The following is an 8535-nucleotide window of genomic DNA, read 5'->3' as shown; positions in this document are numbered from 1 at the left end:
GTTAGATTACTTTCATGAGTAACGGAGTAAAGTAACGCGCTACCTCTCAAATTGGGTAGCATTATTACCGTTACTTTGTCAAACAACGCGTGCGTTACTTTCAGAATCGTCTCTCTACCGGGAGCGTTTCCATGATCCGATCACGACTTGTTTCCTCATTTAGTTCTCGAGGGAGCGGAGAAATGGTGTTTGGAGAAATGTCATGACAGTTGTGTCCATAGAAACGTATAGAGGGCGCACATCTGATCTTTGCCATTGATGGCTTCTGTGATAGCAAAGCCCATAGAGGTCTTAATAATAATAATAATAATAATATGCCATTTAGCAGACGCTTTTATCCAAAGCGACTTACAGTCAGACTTAACCAATCTAGTGGCAAGTGTGCCCTTTATACATCTCTATGGGTCCGTGTACGTACAGTCTATACAATAACTGGCAGCTCGAGAGAGAGATTTTGAATGAAAATATAGGAAATCTGTACAGATTACTTTTTAAATAAAAAATAATTAGATCAATTTACCGCAAAATCGTTTTTTTTTTTTTTTATATCTCAAAAACTTGTGATGACACAGAGGACATTTTTTGTTGAGCAAGATCAGTGGCAGCCAAGGAAAGTTGGGGAAATAATTGGGTGACATCTTCTGGTCATAAATGTGAATTAATACCCAAGAAGACTCGAGGCTGTTATCGCTGCCAAAGCTGCTTCAACAAAGTACTGAGTAAAGGGTCTAAATACTTATGTAAATAAGGTATTTCAGTTTTTTATTTTGGACAAATTTGCAAACATTATGGGGTAGTGTGTAGATTGATGAGGAAAATGTTTTATTTAATCAATTTTAGAATAAGGCTGTAACAAAATGTGGAAAAGGTCCATGGGTCTGAATACTTTCCGAATGCACCGTATGTAGCCAAGCAAACGCATCTGACCCTTTATGTGCCAATGACAATGACGGTTTCAGAGTAATAATTGTTTTCACATGGTCAAGCCAGAATAGCAATGTGTTTAACTTTTTCTAATTAGTACAGAAAAGTGACATAGCAATTGTAACAGCTGGATTAAAAGTATTGGAAAGGGGCACATACTGCATAAACTCTACATCTACACAAAGAAGGCTTGCACCGATGGCCTTCTTAGGCGGGGTGCGGACCTGGTCAGAAGTACCCACTGTCTAAATACATCCAGGGACAGCAGTGGGGCAAAGAGTGATTATAAAATATTAATTGAATTTAATAAGTAGGAAAGGGTTACTATCAGAAGAGAAACTCCAGGTCAGAGATGTAATGGAAATGTATGGGGTTAGGATGAGCTCCAGTGGGATTAGACAGATAAACATCATGTCATACTGAAAGTCTGAAACAGCTCTTTTTCTATTACTATCTAATGTCTATTCGTACCAATGACCTTCTTAGGCGGGGTGCGGACAGGGTTCAGGGTGCCCACTTTCAAGACAGCAGTGAAGAGAAAATATATAATTGGTAAACTTAATTTTTGTGAGGGATTACTATCCAAATATAACTAATCAGGGTTGGAGATGTGTGTAGACATATGGAGGTTTTCAGGTTCCTGTTGCAGCCGGGTCAATCACCACTGCTGGCACTGCCCTCTCTCCGGGCCCCTCTAGCACTGCCCTCCCTTGGCGACTAAACCCGCTAGTGTAGAGAGAGTGATGTCTCTGTTCAAATCCACCATCAACCAATACAACAACACAGACACTCTCTGATTTATCCAACTGTTTGTTGGTTTCTATAGTGAAAACAAAGAGACTTGCAGAGAGCAAAAACAGCCACAGACACTGGAGTTGATCATGTCAGCAAAATCAGGCCAGTTAACAACAGAGCAGGAATGAGAGATTAGCTCCTTAGAAGGACAATTCTGATCCAAGAACATCTCAGCGCTGATTTAGGAGCAGATGGTTCTGATTCAGTGAGATGTCGGTATTCTCTGTCTGTTTTCCATAGGAAAGACACAGTGAAGCCAAAGTCTCCAGTGGCCTCAAATGGTGGTGTCACTGTCAGTAGCCTTAGGCAAGAGTGTAGTTAATCCAGTAAGTCTTCATATTCTCCACCTTCTTCAGTTTGGTGGCGTAGTCCTGGACCTATTTCAGCCCCATGTCTGTGCACAGCCTCACCAGGAAATGCAGGCCTGGAGGGGACATGGGAAAAACAACCAGCCATAGAGATGTCAGCATCAATACATTATTTTTTATAAACCATTACATTAGAGAAGTAATGCTGAGAGGACAAGAAAGGATTGGGTGGATAACATTCAACGTTTTCCGGGAATTTCCGATGGATGTCTTTGTAAGTCTCCAGGGCTTTCTGGTAGTTTCCCGAGGATGAAGGAACAAGGAGCAGCAGTGTTCAGGTCATTGCACATATAATTATTTATATCTCGGTAAAGGTGATGACAAATTCATTCAGACAATAAAATCAATGTATTAACATAATAACTAATTTGAGGTGGATGATACCCTCACCACTTCTCCTGTAGCAGCTGGCCACCATAAGCTGCCACTTCACTTGAGTTGGCATGAAACCACTTGACAAGTTATCAATATTGCAGGGGCATGATACAACATTACCTTGTCACCAGGCTATTGGGCAGAAATGCCAGAATAGAGGCTCAACAAACAAAGCATATCACTTGTTACATTATGATGTACAAACTCAAGACACACACACATCAATATTATAGTGAGATGAGGACTAGAGACTTACTGGATTAGTGTGGCTCTCTCAAAGTACTGGATGGCCTTCTCACAGAACTGAGTGTCAATGTAGTAGGCCCCCAGCCACTCAATAATGTCCATGTTGGAGGGGAAATATCTGAAGGACTGAACAAGAACAAAGACCATGGAGACAGTTCAGATTTGTGGGATCTGTGGGTGTCACACTGATCAGCTGCATCAGCCACTCTATGGCCTGGTGGGAGTCCTCCAACATCTCAAAGCTGAGCTGCAGTCAAGGATCACATACACGCAAAACATGTAGCCCTCTATAATATAATAATAATAATAATAATAATATGCCATTTAGCAGACGCTTTTATCCAAAGCGACTTACAGTCATGCGTGCATACATTTTTTTGTGTATGGGTGGTCCCGGGGATCGAACCCACTACCTTGGCGTTACAAGCGCCGTGCTCTACCAGCTGAGCTACAGAGGACCACATATATTGTAATCACGCTCTTAAGTTGTAGAAAAGCGCTCCTTAAAGAACATTGAGCTTTGCCTAAAAACAAAGACCCAGTATTCTGTGAGGATCCAGATTGGCTAGCTGCCTCATCACCTGGGCGCTGTTCCTAAGGATGGCTTGGAGCTTCAGGAAACAGTCTAGAGACTCCTCCAGACGCCCCAGACGCTTATAGGTCAGACCTGAGGAAAAATGACATCCTGTGAGAAAAGTTCAAGGAAGTATGCTAATGATGATTGAACATAGGAGTATTACCCTAATATGACTATATAATATTGATAATCAGAATGAGAGGGTCTTACCAAGAAGTAGAGGAAGGAGAGCTTAGTGGCTGCAGCACTCTTCACTCTGCTATCTTTCTTCTCAAATGTCTTCAGAGTCTCCACAGCCTGTAGAAGGAACCCAATCACTTAGTATCACTATAACATTTACATGCTCATATAGTATACAAACACACACCTCACAACATCTGACAAGGACATTACACATACAAACACACACCTCACAACATCTGACAAGGATATTACACATACAAACACACACCTCACAACATCTGACAAGGGCATTACACATACAAACAAATGAGTATAACACATACCTCGAGCTTAAGAGCCATGCAGATGGAGAAAAGGAAAACAAACAAAATGGAGGGAGTGAAGAGGAGAAAGATGTGGTGAAACAGCTGAAGGGAGAAACTGATACATAGACAGACGTTACAGTGTACACACAGACAGGATGGAGTGAAAAATAAATACAATTTCCTTCATATGGTACAAGGGAAGACTGTTCAGAGTCGGTGACACACTCACACCAACCTGGTTGAAGTCCCTCTATCTCAGGTAGGTGATGGCTTTGGTGATCTCTAGGTCGTTGGCCAGTTCTATGTACTGGGAACTCTTCACCATGTCCACACACCTACAGAAACAACCACACAGAGTATTACCATTACTGTACCAAGGGGACTCCAGCCCACATTTACCCTGTATTGCCCTCTAGTGTTGAGGTTAGGAAAAACACCAGTCAAATCCAGCAGCGATGGTCGGGGAGATGAGCTTGGCTGATGTCATGATTAATTTCTCAGCCAGGGCTTTCCTGCATTCAAAACAACAGATTCCAGTAGCCAGAAACAATGAGTGAAACATTTCATACAGATGAACAGTGATGTTTTGTATAATGTATGAATAAGACAGTTACCGTTCTCTCTCCATCTGGTGAAACTTGTCGTTCTTGATGGCTTCAATCACCAGGTTGGCATGGGTGTCATCCTGAAAACAAAACTAACGTGGAGGACTTGGGAAGCATAACATGCAGTAAGTGCTACTACAATAAAGCCTAGAACTTTCCATGTGCTGAAGCGTGCACACTGGACTCATGGTGTAGTGTACACTTCACTGTGCTGACTATGTTCAGTTTGAGAATAGAAGTGCTCACGTTGGGTGGGATGTACTTGTCCTCCTCGTCGATCCCTAGAAGACACAGATGAGCTTCTGAAAAGCCTTCTTCATCCTCTCTCTGTCTCTGATGGCATAGTAACACAGGATCAAGTTAAACGCCTGTCTTAATATTGGGGCTCTCGCTCATGGCGTCAGAGTACTGGCCCATGCGGATGATGACCACACTGATGTTCTGCATGATCTTGATCCTCATCTCCTTGTGGGAGTTGGAGATCTGGTGCGAATGGTGCGAAAGCCCACCATTCGATCCCATGGAATCTGCTTTTCGTCAGTATAGCCACACATCCCCTGTGCGGTTTCATGCTCGGGAATCGTGAGACAGTTCAATATGTCCTCGTGAATACCATCCCCCGACATCTAGCGAACAAAAGTCAATGCGTCTCGGCCCTCACAGTTAACGTCCATTTAGAGAGCATAAGGTGGGAGTTTTTGAGTCGTTCAGTCAGTTTCCTCTTGATTGCTAGCTATAGCATCAATTCTTAGTTTCACAGTGTTATCTGACAAAGGTATTGATGTGAGTTTCTGTGCCTCTGCCTCCCCACACCATATCAATTGCCGCCGGTAGTATCAAAGTCCCTGCAATGTGGTTTCATAGAATACTGGGTTTAGCCATTCACCGTGGGAATTAATCAAGTCCAACTTCAAGTATGGCCTTTTCCCACGATCTAAGGGCGCTCTCTGGTTGAATTTTTACTTTTACATTTTAATAATTTTCATTTAGATTTTTAAGGTTAACCACATTACAATGATTTTGAGAGACAAATACGATATTATAATATATCTATTTTTTTCAAACCAGGATTTGGTAAATTCTCCCTCAACCCCATTTTCATATCACCCAAACTGGGGTCGCGACCACTAGCTGATCTCGGGACTGTAATAACAATGGTAGAAATAGCAATGTTAAAGGTAAAGCATCACACATCCCTAAGTCTGCGAAGTCTCTGGTCATTCTGTTCAGATAAGAGGCAGGGGTAGACTGACCACCTGTAGGTCTCCACAGCCGTGCGCCAGGTAGCTCTCCTCTATCAGGTCGTTCACCTTCTTCTCCAGGACCTTCACCTTCTTATCCGGCCTGAAAACAACATGGCCAATATACCTAAATCATCCTAACCATCATTATACCTTCATCATCCTACAGAATCACAGGAGAAATCCTGAGAATCGCATATTGAAATGAGGGTCAGCAGCAGAGACAGAAACAAACACTTATGTATCTTCACTTTTGCCCTCCAACGGAGCAGCTGGTCCTTTGGACTGACCCAGTGGGTCAAATGTAGAACTTGAAAATATAAGAAACTGGTTTTGTTATCACGTTCTATACTTGTGGTCTCCAATAAACTAGTAAATGAGACCAACACACAGCCCTCACTCTCCCTCCCTGGTAAACTCTCCTCTGGTCATGGCTGAAGAGTAGCCTGCTGCTCTGACTGCAGTCATAGGCCTAGCTGCTCCATCCTGTCACACAACACAACACCCACAGTCGAGCACACACATCAGATTTCCTTGACACTAAGCATAATCTTTGTCCACATAATACTGAGTCAGAATCCAATTGATGTCGGAAACCCAGAACTTAAATTGTGCGTAATTGCGTCAAATGCCTCAGTTCTGCGGGGAGATGTGTTCGAAATATATACTTGAACGAGGAGCGGAAGCAGGATGGTAGCGCTACCCCGCTCTCTTTGCAAGTTAGAGGCAAGTCTATGGGCAAAATGTCCCCTTCCCTTCTGAAAGTGTAAAGATGCAAACACCTGTGAAATCGTGATTTGTCCACTTCTGGGCACTGGAACAAAGTTCCTCGTTAGTTGTCTTATCCCACAGTCTGTTGACTGACGCAACGATACCAGTGTTACATGCGTCTGTTCACGAGATATTAGAATCCACCCACTAGAAACAGACGTCAATTCAACATCTATTCCACGTTGGTTCAACGTCATTGAACTGATGTATAAACAATGTTGATTCAACCAGTGTGTGCCCAGTGGGCAGTAGGAAAACTAGAGGAACTGAATACTGATGCTCTCACCTGTACTGCTCCAGTCATGGGTCTGCCCATAGATGAGGCCATTTGCATCCTTGACTGCAAGTCACAGCATTAAAGACAGATTTACAAGTTAGAAGGCGGATTTATGAGGTCTTGAAAAGATAAAACCCCATCAACTCATTACAGGTATTTTCTCTAAAAACATTTTTAAAAACATGGCTTTATGTGTTCAGGTGTTTGTCTATAACCTTTTCACAACCCGTAGCTAACATTTCACCTCACATCACCTCACTTGCTGCCAAGTATACCATGACTCAAGCTCTCACCTTCAGAAGCCTGCGCTCACTGCCAAACCTGCTCTTGAAATATCAAAACATGCTCAAATGCAATACAATACACTATATCTTCTAAATTGACATTGGTTCTATGTGCCTTAATTTCATTAATCTGTGAACAATTTGTTTGCATCCCATACTTTGAATCACAGAAACAAAATTTCATCTCAGACCGACTTTATAGCCTACCCATCATTGAAACATTGATTTACAATCAACATGTTGCAACAAGTAAACCAAATCTTATACAATCCATACTTACTCCAAAAGAGGTTCCCAAAGCCCGTCCTCCAATGTCAATGCCAGGAAACTGGGCAGTCATCTTAGAAAATAAACACAAATAATGTAGAACTCGATTCAGTTTTTATTGTCTTAGCACATTGCTTTAATTATGCCATATCTTGACTAACTGTATAGGACACTGTTATAACACTCACGAGCTTGCCTGACTGCTTACTGAAAACCAGCATCATTTTCAAGCTCCTGTTAAACACAAGATATGAACTCAACAATACTATAATTAATAACAAATTCAGTATGAAACAAGAGTGAAGATGAGGCAGTACTCTAATTCAAAAGAAGACACGAGGCTAGCTAAACCTACCTCTGAATCAAATGTTTGAGTGTATCCGTTGTAGCCCGAGTACAGGTCATCTTCTTCGTCAGCAGCAAGATGCACATGCTCCATCTCCTCTGCGAATCTGTCAGGCCCAGGTGAAAGAGGGAAACAACATACGTTTTAGATTTGATGCATTGCATCAAAGAACACTGACTGACTGACAGACAGTAGCTATAAAGAATCAGAATGGCATTTTCTCACGAGGCAAACTACAATGGTAAACCTAGCTACTCGGGCAGTTCATCAGAATAACCAGCTGGCCGGCTAGCTAGCTCATTAGCTAGCTCATTGAATAAGTTAAAATACGAATGGATACTAACTACTTACGGTCAAGACTTCTATGAAATGGAAAAGGCTTCTAGATACTTTCTTCGCTAACTAGATAAAACAATATACATTGAAAGGAGAGAACAATATATTGATTGCAAATATGATATTCTTGGAGGAGCTGGAATTTTGTTGTCATTTCTAGTAAACCGAGGCTTTCTGAACGGTTCATTACTCAGAGCTTCATTATCTGATCATAATGCATATTAGTGACATCTGCTGGTCAGCAATAAATAGTAGCATGTAATTATCAGATAGAGGTGTTGTTTCTCTGTTGTTTTCATTATAACACCGTGTCGCTGCGGTAAATCATTGGTTTAGCAGCCTATTCTGTAATCAGTGGGAATACCAGGTTCGCATCATGCTTCCCTTTTTTACCTTCAAGTTTACTATTTTTCTAAAACTGAATCTATGGCATTATTTAGGATGCTTACGACAGAAGCTTATAATAAATAAAACAATGCGCAATGCAATTGGATAAGAGCACCCAATTCTCTTAATAGGGTACAATAGAGTACCACAGTATGAGTCATAATACCCATAAAACCTAGCGGTCAAACAGGGAAATGGTTCCAAACAGGGACATTTTTTCCTCATAGGGGATTTTAGAAACACTTAAA

General features: G+C 41.7%; 1 pseudogene across 1 annotated transcript; it reads right to left on the bottom strand.

Moving 5' to 3' along the window:
• Positions 1-818: 818 nt before the first annotated feature.
• LOC311129199 (intraflagellar transport protein 88 homolog) lies at positions 819-8043 on the bottom strand (annotated as a pseudogene). The gene is made up of 17 exons (XR_014615307.1): positions 7916-8043; positions 7574-7670; positions 7407-7452; positions 7232-7291; positions 6677-6730; positions 6038-6105; positions 5861-5929; positions 5632-5722; positions 4625-4861; positions 4388-4458; positions 4211-4285; positions 4003-4108; positions 3267-3582; positions 2719-2950; positions 2481-2539; positions 2265-2333; positions 819-2143 (listed from the first exon to the last, which is right to left on the bottom strand). The product of XR_014615307.1 is annotated as an intraflagellar transport protein 88 homolog (transcript).
• Between the last annotated feature and the right edge of the window lie 492 nt (positions 8044-8535).

Source organism: Coregonus lavaretus (genome assembly GCF_964263955.1).
Source record: "Coregonus lavaretus genome assembly, chromosome: 5".
In the NCBI taxonomy this organism is placed as follows: domain Eukaryota; kingdom Metazoa; phylum Chordata; class Actinopteri; order Salmoniformes; family Salmonidae; genus Coregonus; species Coregonus lavaretus.
The sequence above is the reverse complement of the archived record's forward strand: the minus strand, read 5'-3'. Positions and strand labels throughout refer to the sequence as shown.